We start from the raw sequence: 20,386 nt of genomic DNA, 5'->3' as shown, positions 1-20,386 counted from the left end.
GCCTCTCCTCATGTGATTCACCATGTGGTCTTTTTAGTAGCAACCAAATTTCTTATGTGGCAGCTTAAGATTTCCAAGAGTGCAAGAGCAGAAGTCATTAGGCCTTCTTAAGACTGAGGTCTGCAATAGGCATAGCACTACTTCTATCATGCTCTACAAGATAAAGCAAGTAAGTCACAGCCCAGATGCAAGGGGGAGGAACTACACAGGGAGCCACAAAGTGCAGAAGACACCACAGAGCAATTTTTTCACATGTAATCTTAAACTTCAATAGCAATTAGAGATGCCTGCTGAGATTTATTTCGATGAGGGATGCACCCAACAATCTTCTTTATTTTCATGCACAGCCATGAAGCTTCTTCTTACCTCTGAGTAACTCACCAACATACACTAATTGGGTTTCTGCCTCAGAGGAGATTGGGACAAAATTGTCAGAGTAGCCTGAGAGTAATCTGATTGACATCCAAAATCTAATCAGAAGTGGGATTCATATGGATCACAGAAGGAATAAGATCCTTAAAATATTTCTACCTGGCTTCTTAAAGGACTCTATAATCGCCAGTGATAGCTGAAATTGTGCAACTAATGCAAACAGGCTCACACCAACACAGGCCCATGGAGGTAGCCCCCCAAAATGTTGTCCGTTGCTTGTTCAGGTTCATGACACTCCAGCTCTGAGAGACTTTCTCTGACTCTCCCTTGAGCTGACCTCCCATCCTGCTTCCATCCTACCTCCATTATTCTACTCATCACACTGTAGAGCAACTGGTTTAGAGTATCTGTGTTCCTGCTTGCCTGTGAGCCCAGGAGGGCAGGGACTATGTCTTGTCTTTATTGTAGTCCAAGCCCAAGTACAGTAACAAGTGCAGAGTGGATGCTTCATAAGTGCTTGTAGAATGTAAGTTCTGCTACCTGACCTACAGGAAGCTTTATAATGACACCATCAGGGTGAACTGAGTTCTTTAGCTTAGACCCACTCCTACCTGCATACAACAGGGAATTATTCTAAGAAATTGGAAGCCACCTTTCTTGAGCTAAAGGGTGATCTTGGAATTTTTGCATAAAAAAATTATATTGTCATCACTTATTTGGTTTCCAAATGAACGTCTCTCTAGATAGTTCTGGGAGGAAAATGGTATTTGTTGGAGAGCTTATTTGTTTCTTAACTTTAAAATCTATACCCTAATTAATAATTGCCAGGACAAAAATGGTGCAATGTTATAATCACAAAAATCTCTTGCAGAATGGTATTATATTAGAGCATCCATAAAGGCATGTTGCTTGGCTGCTAAAAAAAATCAAATAGCTGGATAAACTGACACAGACACATGTAAAGCACGGATCCCCAAGTGCTTCTTTTCTTCCTTTTTATTTACCACCATATCAGTACTGTAATCAAGGTTGTGTACTCTGGAGTCAGACTGAATTCAAATGCCAGCACTGGCTACTTAGTAGCTGTGTAACCATGGTCTAATTTTTGAGCTTTCTAAGCTTCATTTTCCTCACAGGGATGGTGATAGTCCTACTTTGCAAGGTTGTAGTCGTGATAAGTGTAAAGTGAGCTGATGCATGTAGAGTGCTTAGAAGAGTGGTCAGTAGGCACTCAATAGACACTGGCTTTTTCAAGCGTATGCACTTGCTTTGCACACTGGACATCTCAGGCCACCAGGCATCTGGTGTAAGCCATGTGCTTAGTCTGTCATCACATCTTAGGTATATCTCGTTTGCTGGTTCTCCCCAGTTTGGAGAATCACTGAATTTTAGGGCTGGAAGGGATCTTTGAGGCCATACAAGATAACTCTCCTTGATTCACTTGTATTTTTCATTTAAGATATTTCTTGAACATGGACATTGCTACATCCCTCATATGGGTTCTCTTAATTCTCTTTGCCAACTATGAGGTAGGGATTATTATGCCTCCTTTACAGATTAGAAAGCCAAAGAGCAGAAAGATTATGTCACTGGCCCAATGTTACCTAAGTGATAGAGTCAAGATTCAAACTCAGGGCTCTTGGCCCCAAATCTAGTGCCCTTTCCTCTACACTCTCAGCCCTAGAACCTCTGCTGCAGCCACTTCCTCTTCACCCATGTATCCAACCTCTCTCTTGACCCTCAGCTTTCGCTCTTTGCTGCTCCACTCTCTGCCATAATAAACACTCCTGTTTGATTCAGTCTAGAAGCTTCCTCCTCTCTCAGAGGCAGGCTCAACAACATTAGCATGAAAAATACAGCCATAAACTTGTCCTGGAAGGTCCTGTGTTCTGTATTTAGTAAAATATTAAATTTTTCAAGACTTCACACTTACATTTTGTCCTGTACCTATGTATGCATCCCCAAAAAAACTATTTAAAATCACCCATGAATTACTTTTGGAAGAGGAGGATATTTTTACTCTGGGACCCAGCTGTCATTATTTTCTACTCTTATCTGTATAATGGGGACAGATTCTGCTCTGCTACTTCAGTGGGTGGGTTATGAAACTAAAAGGAGTCCCTTTGAGTCTGGCCTGACATCCCTACCCACCCAGAACTTCCCCTGGGACTGAGCAATGGAAGTTGCAATCCAGATATTATTTGCAGCTTGTAACAATGTAATTTACTAATGCACAGAGTGAAAAGTTTAAAAGTACTCAGTGTGTGTGTGTGTGTGTGTGTGTGTGTATTTCTCATTCTTTTTATATCTCCTTCTTTCTGATTTTCCCACCTTTCCCTTGCTATTATCCAGTGTTTCCTTGGGGCTCTCACTGAAAGGTCCCCATTTTTCCAGATCCATCTCAACCTAGTATTCTCTCATCTTTTGCTTGCAGGGCCATGTCTGCGGCATGTGGATATTACTGGTTTCAACAGCTATCCTTTCTTCTTCAAACTCCCATGTAATTTTGAAAAACTTACTGACAAATAAACTCTAGGGGGTAGGGAGAGATGGGCTATTTTTATTTAAAGCAAAATCCATCACTGAAACTGCTATCTGAGGTTAATAAAAGACTTTAGGAAGACAAGGCATTTAACTATTCCCATAGCAACAAGGGAATCAGGCATTTCTGTGACCCAATAGATGTTTATAGAACTACCAACTCCTAAAAACCAGTTAAAAAGTGAAAAGCATAATACTTAAGAAACCAAGGACCTGATATCAGAGAACCACCTCTGTCGTTCATTGTGAGTTGAGGTTCTCAGAATTAAAGTTCCTTGCCCTACCAAAGGGTGTAAGTAAGTAAGGCTCTGGTCCCCAGCCTGGGGCCATGGCCGGTACCGTCTGTGGCCTGTTAGAAACTGGGCCGCGCCTCACCGCCTGAGCTCCATCCCCCACTCCAGCAACCCCCCCCATCCAGGCCCTCCCCACCCCACTGCCCTTGGAACGATTGTCTTCCTTGAAACTTAGGAACTGGGCCACACAGCAGGAGGTGAGCGGGCAAGGCAAGCGAGGGAAGCTTCATCTGCATTTACAGTCACTGCTCCCCATCGCTCACATCACCACCTGAGCTTTGCACCACCGCCTCCCCATCCTGCCCGATACTGGAAAAATTGTCTTCAATAAAACCAGTCCATGGCACCAAAAAGGTTGGGGACCAGTGGTGTAAGGGATACCTGTATCTTCAAGGTGGTTGTGATGGTCAAATGGGATAATCTGTACGAAATGTCCTTGTCAATCAGAGCTCTAGACAAATTATGACTCCTGGTTTTGACCAGAGTGCTGAGGTTTAGGAGTGACAGCACCAAAGGTGAATAGACAAGCAGGGCACACACACACCAGGCCTTCTGGAACATCTACAGGGTGGAGAGAAAGGCAGAGACAAGAGCCATTGCAGGTGTGTGAGCCCGTTGCCCACTGCAATTGAACAGCAAAGGAGGATCTAGCAGGGCCAAACTTCAGGTACTGGAAGAGAAACCTCAGTTGTGGGGCTGTAAGGCTTTTAAGTTGCATGATTGAGAGAGTACAAGCCCCTCTCAAGGTGTGACCGAGAGCTTGGGTCCTTACCTGTGGCCCCAGCAACATGATGTGGCAGAACCTTGGCCCCATCCCCATGTCATCACCTCAGCACTCATCAGTCAGCCAAATCGAGAGGCTAGACTCAAGCCTTGGTGGTTGCAGCTGTATAACGTAGCCGAACCTCTGTGTGCAGCCCAGGCCTACTACCTGGGTGTTTTGGTTGGGTAGGCATCAATCCAACTGAACTGCCACTTCAGAATTCTACCATAAGTTGGTTTGATTGAGAGTCTTAAACTCTCTGCTATAGCTGGTTTCTATGGAGTTTTTCAGAGGCCAGCCTGTGAGGAATTAGTCTTGGATAAGTTAGCCCTTACTTTTCAGTGGAATAATAAGGAATGCTATTTTTTCCCACTTGAGTTCTGAACTTTTTGAGAAACAAATAAGCCAGGTAGTTGAAGATAAAATAGCAGGCTTATTGCTGATATAGATAAGGGTGGAAATATGGCTTGGGTGTGTAGCAACAATGAGCTTCCTTATTTTGTTCCCCAGAATTGACCTAGCTACCAATTTGCAGGCCTCTTTTGTAAACCATGGGTCTCTCCCGGCAAGGATAAAGTGTTTTCTAATAAAATTATTAATGACCAATTTCTCTGTTGGGAGGCTGATTCCAAAGGGTGCCAAGTTTCCTGGCCCAACCCAACCATCGTAAACAAAATATGGTAGACACATCACAGAGCAGGGCAGGAGTCAGGCTAGGGATTGAGAGAGGGTAAAACATACAATGGATGGACCATGACAAAATAATGCTGGGATAGTAAGTATTTCCTCTTCACTAATTCTGAGGAATCCATCGGACTGTATCAGCTCAGGTTCACATGAGAAAGGAGCTACGTCTGAAGTTTTCCATCAAATGAAAGCCCTCATTTTCACCCCTGTGGATGTTGACTGTAATTGTAACTTAAGATAACAGCAGTCCAGTGACAAAGCCACTTCTCATGCCATGTTTCATTCACTCTCAAGACAACTCTGAGATCATAATAATGTGCAGTACTCATTTTGCAGAGGAGCTAAATGACCTGCCTAGGATGAAATAGCTCATAATAGAAGACCTAGGACTTAGATTTAAATATTATTTCAGTGAGGCCACAGGAGTTTCATACGCCTTTATCAGCTTTCCTAACATACAAGAAAATATTGGGAGGATCCAGATCATTGCATTTCAGTGCAGTTATTTTAGGGATAGTAGTGGCACAAATGACTTCAAAACTGTGTGTTTGATCTGGGTTATCTTCTAGCTGGCACTTAACTTTCATCGAAGATGTGTCTGATGGACTGAGAATTCAATACTTAAAATAATTAAATCACACTATAAACGCCCAAAGAGAGAGGAAGTAGAATGTTTTCACTTTCCCATTATCCTTCAGGTCAAAATATTCAACAGGCTTCAATTTATTTTTTTCAAATATTTTACCACCAAATTGAAAGGAAGAGAATGACTCCTAAAAACTACTATCTTCACTACAACCATTTACTGAGCACCTTCTCTATGCTGAGCATTTTACCAGGCACTACACACATGTAATCTCAATCCTTACAACTTTGTGAGAGAAGTAGTATTGTTCCCACTTATAAATGGGGACACTTGGAGAGCTCAGAGGGTTAATCTCGTGTGTAAATTCCCACCGCTAGGAATTGAGTGACCTAGAACTGTTTGACTCCAAATGACAGATATTATTAACATAGCTTCAGGAAAAGCAGAAGCCTTCAGTGGTGCAAGTACCGTACACCTTCCTCTATGACTGAGCGCCCGGCTTAGCAGCAGCAACCGTGCCCCTCAGAGGCTGAAGGCATAAAAAAAGCACTGACGATGGGCAAGTAGTTTAAATCTACCCATTTATTTTTAATGAGTTTACAACTCTCTAATCAAGCCCTCAGAAGTTCAAAATTGATATTAATTTTTAAAACCACATAGAAAGAGGGATAACCTATAAAAGGGTGTCATGATAAATACCAAGGACACAACAAATAAATTAGAAATAGCCTTTGCATTTTCGGAACTCAATGTTGGGGCAAACGGACGTAAAACAATGTGTTAATGGTGTATCCACAGGGAGCCATGGGATCATGGAGAATTTAATTCACTAATTTAAACCGAACTGGTGTCTTGCCCTCTAAGATTGCTATATTTCACTTATATCTTTCCTAAATTGGAATAATTCAATGTTTTTCTTTTAAAGGGTTACTTTTACATTAAGTCTTACTGCAGAGTGAAGATTAACTAATATGAATAGTTATTGACCAATATGTTGAATTACGCAAAAGAACAAAAAAGTTTAACATAATCCATTACAAGAACTTGACAGCAACATTGTGAATTATGTGGGTCACTTAGAATCCCAGAATTCTGGGGCTTGCTGAGTACCCAAAGACTGCCAATCTCTCTGATACTGTGAGACCCTCAAGGGGAAGGATTGGATCGCATGATTCTGTTGACTCACCTTCCTCATAATTTGGTTCATTGCTGGACACCAAACACAAAAGAGTTTGTAAGAGCGGGTGCAGAAAATATTTGTTGTGAATTGCATTTTGAATTTCTAAATCTTGCAGAGACAAAGAGAAAGGCTGAATCTTAAACTATTTATTAGCTGTCTGAGTGGGAAGAATATTGCAGGAAGATATAATTATAAAACTTGGATGTAGCCAGGATCCAGCCTAGAGCTTTTATCCTGTTTATAAAATATGCCAAATATCAGATGGCATGCAAAGGGTAATGTGTTAATAGCAGACAGGCAAAAACACTGGCTGCAATTTCTAGAGGAAAGACTAAACAGAGCTGCTCTACAACATACTTTCTCTCTTGAAATCGAAAGTGTTCAGAAATAGAAAGGACTTGAAATAAATGAGGAAACTTTATCTTAAGCACACTCAGCATCGTTCTTCTAAAATCTTTCATTTTCTATACTGGGAAATATACATATAAATGGTACCAACCACCAGGATGTTTATTCTGTAAATTAAAAAACCCTAAATTATCCACCCCTCTATTCAACTCCCTAACATAATACTATCTAGAGTTCTAAAATTTGAAGAAAAACCAAAAAAAGAAAAGAGCCTAGAATTTGGACTCAGAAGAGCTATATTTAAATAAATGTCTAGCTAGTTAAACTGCTATTCAACTCCTCTCATCTTAAAAATTGGGAATTGTATTGTCCTTACCTATTTGGCTATAAAAATGTTATTACTAAGATATTCTGATGGCTCATCAATAATTACACTTTGCTTTTCTCTGCTTTAGAGATTATGACTTTAAATGCTCTGGAATATATCTTTTCTACCCTACCAATACAATGATGCATCTTCAACCCTGGATTTTGTACCTTTTTACTTCTCACCTTTCACTTCTCTTATCATCCAGCAAAAATTCAACACTTAATACCTAGTGTGGAAAGTCTGCGATAGTACCAAAAGAAACATAAAGGTGAATAAGGTCTGATTTTTACCTCCAAAAAACTTACGACATAATAAAAAGGGATATAGGTACCAAAAATGCCCATGACAAGGCATGACCTGGAAAGGTGGGATCATTAGACTAGCAGTGTCCAGTGAACAATGCCCCTGTGTCCACATTCCTTTGCAAATGTGACATTGTTCTTCCTCATCAGAAAGGTGGAACCAGAGATATGGAACAACTTTTCACAGCCACTTTTTTCCTTAGAGTATTTGCCAGTTCTGGGCATGAGATAAGAGGCTGAGGACCCACAGAAAGGCCCAGGCAGAGAAATCAGGAGAGCTTTGGGAAGTGTTATGGAGCCAGAGGAAAACAAAGAATAGAGGTGCCGGGAACATGAAGACAAAGGAGAGAACACTGAGCCTGACATTCTTGGCCAGCTTTCCCCTCAAGAAATTTGCCAAAGTCAGGAGCTGTTTGGGACAGGATGCTAAGAAACTAGCATGGAAAAAGCCTCTGAAAAGCAAAGCAGACTTTTGCCCACTCACAGTGTAAAAGAGATAAGGACATGTTGAGAATCGCCTAAAGGAGGGAGCTGTGAACCAGCTCAAGCTCTCAGCTGGAACACCTAGAGAACTACTCCACGGAAGTAAGGGGAATGAAAGGGAGGTGGAGTCTTTCAAAATAGGGAGAACAAATTACCAATATCAAGAATAAAAAGAGGGGCATTAAATAATAAGAAGAATATTAGGAACAACTATATGCTAATTAAACTTAAAAAGTTTGATGAAATGGATAAATTCCTTTAAAAAATACAAATTACCAAAACTAAAACAATAAATGGAAAAACATGAATAATTCTCTATACATTGACAAAATTAAATATTTAATTAAAAATCTTCCCACAAAAGAATCTCCAGGCACAGAGCACCTCCCTTGTGAATTCTTCCAAACATTCAAGGAAGTAACAATCTTAGAACAATGCTCTTCCAGGAAATGGTGGCTCATGCCTGTAATCCTAACACTTTGGGAGGCTGAGGCAGGAAGATTGCTTGAAACCAGGAGTTTGAGACCAGCCTGAGCAACATAGTGAGACCTCATCTCTACAAAAAGTAGAAAAATTAGCCCATCGTGGTGGTGTGTGCCTGTAGTCCCAGCTACTCAGGAGGCCGAGGCAGAAGGATTGCTTGAGCCCAGGAGTTTGAGGTTGCAGTGAGCTGTAATGATGCCACTGCACTTTAGCCCAGGTGACAGAGCAAGACCCTGTCTCAAAAAAAAAAAAAAAAAAACCAACCAAACAAACAAACAAAAAAACCCAAAACCTCTTTCAGATAATGGAAAGGGAAGAAACAACTCATTTTATGAGGTCGGCATTCCTTGAAACCAAAACTCGACAAGTATATTACACAAAAGGAAAATTATAGGCCAATCTCTCTCATGAACACAGATGCAAAAATCCTGGACAAAATTTTAGCAAATTGAATTCAGCAATATGTAAAAAATATAATAAATCACTAATCAAGTGTCACACCAGGAATGTAAATGTAGTTTTACATTTAAAAATTAATTAATATAATTCACCACATTAACAATTAAAAACAGAAATATCATTTGATTATCTCAGTAAAAAAAGAAAAAGAATTTTATAAAACTCAACACCCATTTATGATTAAAAATAAACCTTTACCAAACTAGGAAGGGAATTTTCTTAATATGATAAGCGGCATCAATAAAAAAAAGAGAACTATAGAAAATACTATACTTAAAAGTGAAATATTGAAAACTTTCATGCTGTGATCCCCTACCCCACAAAAAGGAATGCTGATCACCAACATTGCATTGGTAGTGATCCTAGCCAAAGTATTAAGTCAAGAAAAGTAAATAAAAAGGCCAAGGATTGGATAAGATGAAATAAAACTATCACAATTAGGAGGTTACATGATTATGCATGTGGAAAATAGAAAAGAACGTACTAATAAACTATTAGGTATAAAAGTGAATCTGGAAAGTTCATTGAACACAAAGTTGATATAAAAAATTGTGTTTTTTAAAACATAGAAATAATAAATAGAAAAAATTTAAATGATACCATTTATGATAACAATAAACACAAATACATCTAGAAAAACAATAAACATCTAGAAATCTAGTTTTCTACACTGAAAAACTATAAAACATTACTGAGAGAACTTAAAGACAATCTAAATAAGTGGAGGGATAAATTATGCTCCTGGAGTAGAAGACTCAGCATTGTAAAAACATCAAGTCTCCCAGATTGATTTGGAGATACAATGTAATCATAATTAAAAAATTGTAGTAATTGTAAGACAAAAATGATTCAAAGACATATTCTGGCATCAGAGATGTTAAAAAAAGGTGTATTTTAGAACTGATGAAATTTTGGCAGTGCTCAATAAATATTCTTATCATTGCATCAAAAAAATTGTAGTATATTGTTTTTGTTCTTGTTTTTTAATTTGGCAGTGGTAAGCTGAGTTTCAGCAAGCTGATTTCAAATTTTACATAGAAATACAAATGGCCAAAAAGAGCACAGGCAATCTTTTTAACACAAGGTGATAGACTTATGCTATCAGATCTCAAACTACATTAGTTAAGACATTACATGGTTATGTTACTTGGTGCAAACATAGCAAAACTAACTAATGGAATAGGAAGTCCAGGAAAAAGATCCGTGTACATACTGTATTAGTTTTTTGATTGGTGCCATAACAAATTATTACAAATTTATTGGCTTTAAGCAACACAAATTTATTAACTCACGGGTCTGTAGGTCAGAAGTCTGGTGAGCTTGGCTGGTTTCTCAGAATATTGCAAGACCAAAATCAAGGTGTCAGCAGGGCTGTGTCACTTTCTGGAAGCTCTAAGAGAGAATCAATTTCCTTATTCAGTCAGGTTGCTGGCAGAATTCATTTCCTTGTGGTCATAGAACTAAGGTTCCTGTTTTCTTGCTGGCTGTCAGCTGAGAGCTGTTCTCAGCTTCTAGAGGCTGCCCATGCTCGTTGGCTCATGGCCCCTTTCCTCCATCTTCAAAGCCAGCAACAGCAAATTGACTCCCTCTCATGCTTCATAACACTTCTGCCTCATTTTAGGCTGCATCTCTGTAACTGACTGTTCTGCCTTCCTCTTTTGCTTTGCTAATCTGTCATTAAGTCTACAACCTTAATTCCATCTGCAAAAGCCCCTTTGCTATATTATGTAATATGTTCACAAGTTCTAGGGATTAGGGCATGGACATTCTGGAGGGGGGGCATTATTTTGTCTACTACATATATAGGCACTTGATATATTACAAAAATTGACACTGTACAGCAATGAGGAAAGAATGATCTTCTCAATAAATGGTACTAAATCAATAAGAAATCTATATGGAAAACATATATTGCCTTTCACCCCAACCATGCATAATTTATAAGAATAAATTCCAGATGAATTGTAGATCTAAATGTAAACAGTAAAACAATAAATCTTTTAGAAGAAAACATCATACAACATTGCCATGTTCTTAGGGTAAGAAATTATTTCTTACATAGGACACAAACAATACTAATCATAAAGAGGAAAATAGATAAATTGGAATTACTTAAAATCAAAAATTTATTTACATCAAAACACAGCATTAAGAAAGTGAGAAGGTAAGCTATAAAGTCTACTTTGTCTGAAACTGGTATAACATCACCAGCTTTCTTTTGGTAGGTGTCTGTAAGCCTGTTGGCAACAAATGCCCCCAGTTTTTTGGTCTTAAAAACACTTCATTTTTGAATATTATTTTTGCTGGATATATATTTCTAGATTGACAATTATTTTCTGTAAGCACTTTAATGGTATTCTATTGTCATTTTGGCCTCCATTGTTTCTGTGAGAGATGTCAGCTGTTAGTCCTATCACTGCTTCTTTGAAAATAGTATCTTTCCCCCTATCTTTGAATGTCTTTAAGATGTTTTATCTTTAATTTTTAGTTGGTTTACTGTAATGTGCCTAAGTGTGATTCTATTTTTCTTTGTTCTGCTTTAGTTTTCTGAGCTCAGTCAAATGTTATTTCTGCCCATTCTCTCTATTCTGTTTCTGAGACTCCAATTACTCATTTTTCAAGCCTTTTCATTGTGTTCATATATCTCGAATACATGCTTCAGTGTGGGGTTTTTTCTATTGCCCTGTCTTATGGTTCATTAATCCTATTTTTTTGCTATGCAAATCCACTATTACAGCCAAATAATGTGTTCCCAATTCCAGATGCTGTATTCAGTTGTAGAATGTTCTTTTTTATAAATTTTCTGATGAAAGTCTTTGCCTTTTTTTTATCCATAATTATCTCAAACATATTAGTTATACTTTAGAATTCTTGTCTGTGAATTCCAACATGTGAGTTACCTGTCGGTCTGTTTCTTGGGTCACTTTTTTCTTTTAGTTTTTTGTCATTTGGTCCTGTCTTTTGGCATGTTTTGTAATCTTCAGTTAATTTTCAGGTGTTATATACAAAAATATTACAGGCTTCTGGTGATATATTCCTCCAGAGAGGTTCAACCTTCCTTCTGCTAGAACAATACAGTGATCACCTTAACACAACCAAGAATCATGACAAATCAAGGCAGAGTTGCAAATTTTGCCATAAGAAGGCTCATCTTACTTTTGTTTTTCCCCTAGCCCACAGTTTTCTAATGACAACCTAATATATTCTCCAGATCCCCTCCTTCTGGCAGGTTCCATATTAATCTTTGTATTATGAGGCTTTCTACTTATTTTCGTCTTCTGTCCTTAACAGCTCCACAATTTTGCAAATTTCCTGAAGGGAAATTTCACATGCTTGAGGCTCCTCCATATTTCTACCAAAAGCTCTCTTGGTTTCTGTCCCCTGGAAGCAAGCTTTAAAAAAAATACAAAATCAAAATTATCAGCCTCCTGCCTGCAACCAGAATTGACAAGTGCCCCCAAGATAGAAGCAGCCATAGAAGTCAGCTCATGTCTAAAATGTCCACTCCTCTTTGGAGTCATGCTGGGGCAGATTTCTACTGCTTTCAGATCAATGAAGCTTTTCTGCTGGTGGACGGTGGTGGTGGATTTAATTGCTAATAACTAGTGACAGTTGTGCTGCCCATTCTTTCCCTTTCTGAATGGAAATTGCCATTGTATATTGGGTGTGCAGATACTTGTTTCATTTATAAGTTATACCAAGGAGCCACTTAAGACCTTATAGACAGAATGGTTCATTTCCAGAGTTAAATGCAGTCACTGCATAGAAACTTGAGCCCACTCCCTTGTGGATGGGTGTCTTTCACACTGGGGGAAAAATCAGGCATGAATACTTGGTAGCCAAAGTGGTGGACTACGGTAGACAGTTAGTTGCCCCCCAAGATTTCTTCTCTTCCTCCAATTTTTGGCTATACATTTGCCCATACAGAATAAAGACATTTACAAGTTTCTCTTTCCGCTCAGTGTGATCATGTGATATAGGTTTGACAGACAATATTTGTCACCTGGCAACTTAAAAGTTGGCTCAAGCCCTTTAACCTTCCTTTTAGTTTCTTCCTCCCTGGGTAGAGTGTAGATGTGATCGCTGGAGCTGGAACAGCCATTTTAGATCACGAAGTGACTTTGAGAATAAAGCTACTATACATGATGAAGCAGTGGGATGGGAATCTGGGCCTCTGACGACTTTCTGGGGCATAATTACAATGCTAGCCATGGACAACATGCCACACTAATTTTACCTGAGAAATAAATTTCTATCTTGTTTCAGCTACTGTTATTTGGGGGTTTTGTTACCTGTAGCTAAACCTATTTTAAACTAGTTAGGAAAGTTCAGGGTAGCAGTCCTCAAAGTGTGGAGTTACGATCTGGAGATTCTTGATTTTTTTTTAAGGAAGTTTGTGAGATCAAAACATTTTCATAATATACTAAGACATTACTTACCTTTTTCACTATAGTGAAAAAGGTGCAATGCACCAATGGTGCAAAAACAATGGTGGGTAAAAAAAAGGCACCAGCATCTTAGAATGAAACAAGCATATTAGTCATTGTATTTTTCATTGCCACAAGCTTGCAGCTGGGGGTTTGAGGCACAACGTTTCACTATCTTTATTAAGGCAGTAAAAATTACTTATGTTAAATCTTGACTCTAGTAAATATCTTTTTAATATTATGTATGAGGAAATGAGAAATGTGCACAAAGTACTTCTAGGGATACTAAAATATAATGGTTATCTTGAAGAAAAGGACTTGTGAGATTGTTTTGAGTTATGAGATAAACTAGGCTATTCAGATGTGGGTATTTGACAGACACTTTCTCAAACATGAACAAAGTGAACTGTCACTTGAAGAAAAACTAATGATAGTTGTTGCCAATGATAAAATTTAAGTTTTCAAGTGAAAAGCAGATTTTGTAAAATGTGTATCTGTCATCTGAACTTGACAGCTTCTCAGTAATTAAGAGGTTTTTTTTTTTTATGTGATTGCTGGTTATATTAAACATGACTTTTAAAATTTTCTAGGGCAAAGTGTATTAACATTTGGAAGATCTGCATAACTTGGTGAATCAATAGTTTCCAAGTGCCAAATGCATGATGTTACAAAATCATGGATGGGAAAAAGTTTCAGTCAAAGTGCAAGGCAGACCAATGGATTTTAAAGTTAACTCAATGCAAAATCTCATTGATATGGTTTCAGATTCTATATTGCAACTAATCTTTTAGGAATTACCTTGTTTGATTTTGATACAGTGTTCAATAATAAATTCATAGTCACATAAAAAGGCTATTAAAATATTTTTCCCCTTTACAATGACATAAGTGCATGAGGATGAATTTTCTTCACTTACTTCAAACAAAACAACATATCAAACAGATTGAGCAGAAACAGATATTAGAATCCAGCTGTCTTCAATTAAGCCAGACATTACAGAGATTTACAAAACATGTAAAGCAAAGCCAATCTGATCACTAATTTTTTGAAAAACAATTCTCATAAAATATGTATTTATGTTAGCATAAAATTGGTTATTTTAAAATAGATTAGTAAATATTTCTGTATTTTGTCAGCTTTCATTTTTTTAATATTAAATATTTATATAACTCCCATAAACAAAAGCTCTTTGGGGACCTCAATATTTTTTCAGAGTGTAAAGGGGTATTGAAGCCAAAAAAATTTAAAATATTTGGGTTATAATATTGAAAGAATTTGAGATATAATCACAAAGCTGTTCTGTTTATGAATCACAGGGAGAACAGTAAAAGTACCATTAAGCCCAGAGTTGGGTAAATAATGCCATGTTAAGAAGAGAGAAAAACGGACAGATAAAAACTGTAGAGCAATATATTTGATATTAATCCTTAGGAGAAGTAAAAACAAATTAAATAGAAAGTAAAGTGGTAACCATTAGCTCCCAACACAAGTTCACTAACAATGTCATGTCAAACCGAGGAATATTTGTTTCCTTGACAATCAGAACAGGGACTGTATATAAATATTGTATTTCCCATTGACTTTTGATTAACTTTTACAAAACAATGGCCTAGAGAACCGGCAGTAGAAGATTAACCAATCTGCCTGAATCAAAATGTGATACAAGTCCAGAGTGATATAAAATGTAACACTGAGTTGACCCTTGAACATGGGTTTCAACTACATGGGTTCCATTTAGACTCAGGTTTTTTTAAATAAATATACTGGAAAATTTATTGGAGATTTGCGACAATTTGAAAAAACCTGCAGACAAACCATGTAGCCTAGAAATATTGAAAAAATTAAGAAAAAGCTAGGGATGTCATGAATACATAACATATATGTAGATACTATTTTATCATTTACCACCATAGAATATACACAAATCTATTATAAAGTTAAAATTTATCAAAACTTATGCACACATGGTCCACACATGGCGCCATTTGTAGTTGAAACATAAAGACACACTATTAAATCATAACTGCATAAGATTAACTGTAGTACCTATTGTACTACTGTAATAATTTGGTAGCCACCTCCCATTACTATTGCAGTGAGTTCAAGCGTTGCAAGTATCCATATCCCCTTAAAACGTGTGACACTAATTATCTGTGATGCTAATTATCTCCATGTGAGCAGTTAGTCTCTCCAGCAAATTGTGCATTGCAGTAAAGTGATCACTCATGGTTCTCACTTATTTTTCATCATGTTTAGTGCAATACCAGAAATAGTGAATAAAATCACGGGACCCATAAAAAGTGCCACTAGTGATGCTAGAAGTGCTCCTAGGAAGCAAAGAAAAGTCATAACATTACAAGAAAAAGTTGAATTGCTTGATATGTATTGAAGATTGAGGTCTGCAGCTGCAGCTGCCTGCCCTTTAAAGATAAATAAATCTAGCACAAGGATCACTGTGGGAAAAAAAAAATTCACAAAGCCATTGGCGCAGCTACAACTGCAGGCACAAAAACCTTGCACTTTTTGTGAAATGCGTTTTTATCTCATACTGAAAATGCAGCTTTTATATGAGTGCAGGATTGCTTTAAGAAAGGCATACCTATAGACTCTAATATGACTTAAGAAAAAGTAAAGTCATTACGTAACAACTTAAAGCAAAAGGAAGTGAAGAATCTAAAGCTGAAGAATTTAATGCCAGCAAAGGATGGCTTGATAATTTTAGGAGGAGGTTTGGTTTTAAAAATGTCAAGATTATAGGAGAAACATCTTCTTGCTGACCAGGAGGCAGCAGACAAGTTCTCAGACACTCCTAAGAAAATGACTGAGGAGAAAAGATAGCTGCCCAAATAGGTTTTTAATGCAGAAGAAAATGCCCTATTTGGGAAAAAATTCACAAAGAACATTTATTAATACTAAGGAAGAGAAGTGAACACCAGTATTTAAGGCAGGAAGGGATAGGCTAACTCTACTACTGTTTCGTGCAAATGCAGTAGGGTTTATGATCAGGACTGCCCTTATCTATAACGCTGCTAAATTTCAAGCCTTGAAGGGAACAAATAAATACCTGCTGCTGATCTTTTGACTGTTCAAGAAGGCCTGGACAACGAGAACCCTTTTTCTACATTGGTTCCATTAGTGTTGCCCCTGAAGTCAGGAAGTATTAATACCTTGCCAGTAAGGCACTGTCTTTTAAAGTTCTTTTGATACTGGACAATACCCTTGGCCACCCACCCAGAATCCCTGAGTTTAACACCTAAGGCACTGAAGTGGTCGCCTTGCCCCCAAGCACAATGTCTCTAATTCAGCCTCTACATCAGAGGGTCAAAAGAACCGCTAAGGCTCATTACACCCAGTACTCTATGGAAAGGACTGTCAACAATATGGAAGGAAACTCTAATAGAACATCATAAAATCTGGAAGGACTACACCAATGAAAACGTCATTAGTTGTTACAGAAAAAGCTGTGAAAGCCATCAAGTCTGAAACAATAAATTCCTGCTGGAGGAAACTGTGTCCAGATGTTGTGCATGACTTTACAGAATTTACGACAGAGCCAATCAAGGAAATAATAAAAGAGATTACATATATGGCAAAAAAAAAAAAGGTAGGGGTGAAGGGTCTCAAGATATGGATCTTGAAGAAATTTAAGAGCTAACAGACACCGCACCAGAGGAATTAAAAGATGACTTGATGGAGATGAGTGCTTCCAAACCAGTGCCAGATGATGAGAAAATACAGAAGCAGCAATGCCGGAAAACAAATCAACATTAGACAATCTGGCAGAAGGGTTCCAAGTATTCGAAACTGCTTTTGACTTCTTTTACAACATGGACCCTTCTATGATACAGGCACTGGAACCAAAGCAAACAGAGGAAGGATTGGTACCGCACAGAAACATTTTTAGAGAATGAAGAAACAAAAAAACCAAACAAATTATGACATATTTTTGTAAAGTTACACCAAGTGTCCCTGCATCTCCTGACACTCCTTCCAGCTCCTCCACCCTGTCCTCCTCTGCCACCCCTGAGAGAGCAATACCAACCATTCCTCTTCCTCTTCAGCCCACTCAACATGAAGACCATGAGGATGAAGACCTTATGACGATCCAGTTTCACCTAATAAATAGTACATGTTTTCTCTTCCTGATGATTTTAATAACATTTTCTTTTCTCTACTTCACTTTATTGCAAGAATACAGCATATAACACATATATATGTTAATTGTTTATGTTATCAGAAAGGTTTCCGGTCAACAGTAGGCTATTAATAGTTAAGTTTGGGGGGAGTTCAACTATGTATGTGGCTTTTTGACTGACTGCAAGGGGGCTGATGTTCTTAACTCCCGTGTTGTTCAAGGGTCAAATGTAAATTATTTGCTAATGAATTACCACAGAGTTTTTGAATTCCAGGGTTGCTTCCCTGTGCTTCTGGACTATTTCCTTCTACTGCTGTCAGTCAATATGCAAAGAGTAAGTACTACTCTTAACATTGAAGTATTAACCTTTAGGCTTAATCCAGACAACACTAACATGAAACAAACAAGAAAACATTTTACAATGCATTCCAAAGTGAAATATATTTCATATGTCTGAGATTTTCTTAACACCAAGCTTCTAGAACATAGCATAATACTTTCTCTTCATAGATAACTTATTGTTTATGCTCTCGCTTCTTTCAGGTCTTCCCTGACCATCCCTGCTTATGACCACTGATACCTTCTATGAACCTTATCTTGTTTCATTTATCTCTATAGAACCATCTGACATAAAAAATATTTAAGTGCTTATTTGCTTTTCTCCCACCAACGCCCCCCACAGAATAAGCTTCGTGAAGGTAGGGATGTCCTAGTTGTTCACTCAGTGCCTTGAACAGTTCCTAGCACATAATATACAATCAAAACCACAGAATTTGTTAAATAAATCTTGAGATTGTAAGTACAATCCCCTTACATTATAGATGTAAAAATGACTCCATAAATCTGGAGGTAAAAAGGAACGTAAGAACAGATGTTACAAAGTCCATGCAACTAATGTCCCTACTGCATAGTAGTTAAGAAAACTGGCTTTACACACAAACTTGGATTCCAGTCCACTTATTAGTGACATCATGGGCAAACTAACCTCTCCATGCCTCAATTCACCCACTATAAATTAGGGATAATAACAGCACCAACTTAACGTTATTTAGGTGATTAAATGTGATGATGTGTGTAAAATACTATAGCAACAAGTAGTTAACAAAAGGGAGCTAACACTATCATTATTATTACCACTATCATCATCATAAATCATCTCACTCAGGCTCCATGACCTATTTTCTAATATTTCCCAAATAATTTATGGTAAGACTGACCACCTAGTTTCTAAGTCCATATAACTGAGAAAGAAGCAGATTAGAGAGCTAAAACTGTTGCCAGAAGCAAGAGCAGCACAAAAAAAAAAAAAAAAAAGGAAAATGAAAAACTGTAAAAACCAGATTCCCAAGGTACTGCATTACAGCACAATAATAATGTCCATAAAGACGATGCTTAGCCACTAAGAAAAGGGTTATATTACATTTGGTGTACTATTTTAAGATGGCAAGAAAAATATAGCTCTAAACTTAAGAAGATTCACTTCAAAATGGCTTATACAAACTTTTGGTGTAAAAGATAAACTTCCATTACCTTCAAAATTTACCTTCTAGAGAAAAACAGTAAAGTAACTGAGGCATTATTTATAAACGGCTTGGATATCTCTGCTGTAAAGACATATCAGTGTGATTTATGCCAATCTCGCTAAGGCTTTTCTGTGAGATCACTTTTCTCTCATACTCTGTAATGCTGTATCTCAAATGTGGATTTCAGGGAGGTGGTAGATAGTTCCATTTACTGTCTCAGTGACATTGCTACCACTTTGTAACAAATCTGCATTTATTAATCCTATTCCCTTTAGTGACAGAATAACCAAGGCCCTCTGTAAGAAAATCAAATTTCAAAATCAAAAACACATTCCAAATTTCTTAAAAGATGTTTTTTTGTTCAATTCGTTTGTAAAAACATTGGTCACCATTTAACATACAGTGGCAACAAAATGCACCCAATTTACATGCATCAACAAGTCAATAAATCATAATACATGGACAATACAAATTTCAAACAAACAGTACTAAAGTAGTTCATGTTGCATGTAACTATAGTTCTTGTGCTCCTAATAGAGAAATAGCTAATATGAGAAACAAATAGTTCCAGTTTTAACCTGAAATGAAGTTCTTGGAGGCAAGTAATATGAAACAATCATCATATGAAGTCTTTATCTTAAAGGGAACCATTCTTCAGAAATCACTTTTTGCAAAGGCCCACACCGGTGTAGAACAAGATGTTGAAAAAATGTATACCTTCGGTTAAGCACAAACAGGCTCCATTCTGAAAATGAATTACCTGAATGATTCAAATTTTTATTGTGTCCATAAATTAAAATACCTTTCAATGTGAAGGTTATATATTCCATGTTTTGACGCCTTAAAAATAATTCTGCAGATGTTCAATTAAACTGACAATTCCCTAGGACTGGATTAGTTTCAAGAGTAAAAAAAGAAAAACAATAATCAAAAGCCCTTTCTAAACTCACAGGCAAGGTTTCTGATATGGGATTTAATTAATAAGAAAAGTTAAGCACCACAATAAAATAGTTTTTTAGAAAAGAGAAAGGACTGCCATCAATATACAAGCTAGGGAAAATTAGCACTTACACATTTACCAAAAAAAAAAAAAAAAAAAAAAAAACGAGAAAGAAAGAAAGAAAAGCAAAAAAAAGCACTCTAATCCTACCAATCCGAAATTTAAAAAAAAATCATGTTGATGTCTATGTGTGTTTGGTGTCTGTGTGTGGTATTATATGGAAGATACAAACCACAATTCTGTTTGCGATCTCAAGTTATATAATTCTGATTTGATCCAACAAGAATGTTATATTATTTGTGTATAGTAAGATTACTATATATTTATTTTTATATTGTAGAATGTATTTTCTTTTTTCCCTCAAAATCTATGATTAAAGGGTAGCACTTAATCATTATGAAGTGCATAAGAGAGAAGTTATAACAAACTGCTTT

This window comes from Eulemur rufifrons, chromosome 3, assembly GCF_041146395.1.
Source record: "Eulemur rufifrons isolate Redbay chromosome 3, OSU_ERuf_1, whole genome shotgun sequence".
NCBI lineage: Eukaryota > Metazoa > Chordata > Mammalia > Primates > Lemuridae > Eulemur > Eulemur rufifrons.
The sequence above is the reverse complement of the archived record's forward strand: the minus strand, read 5'-3'. Positions refer to the sequence as shown.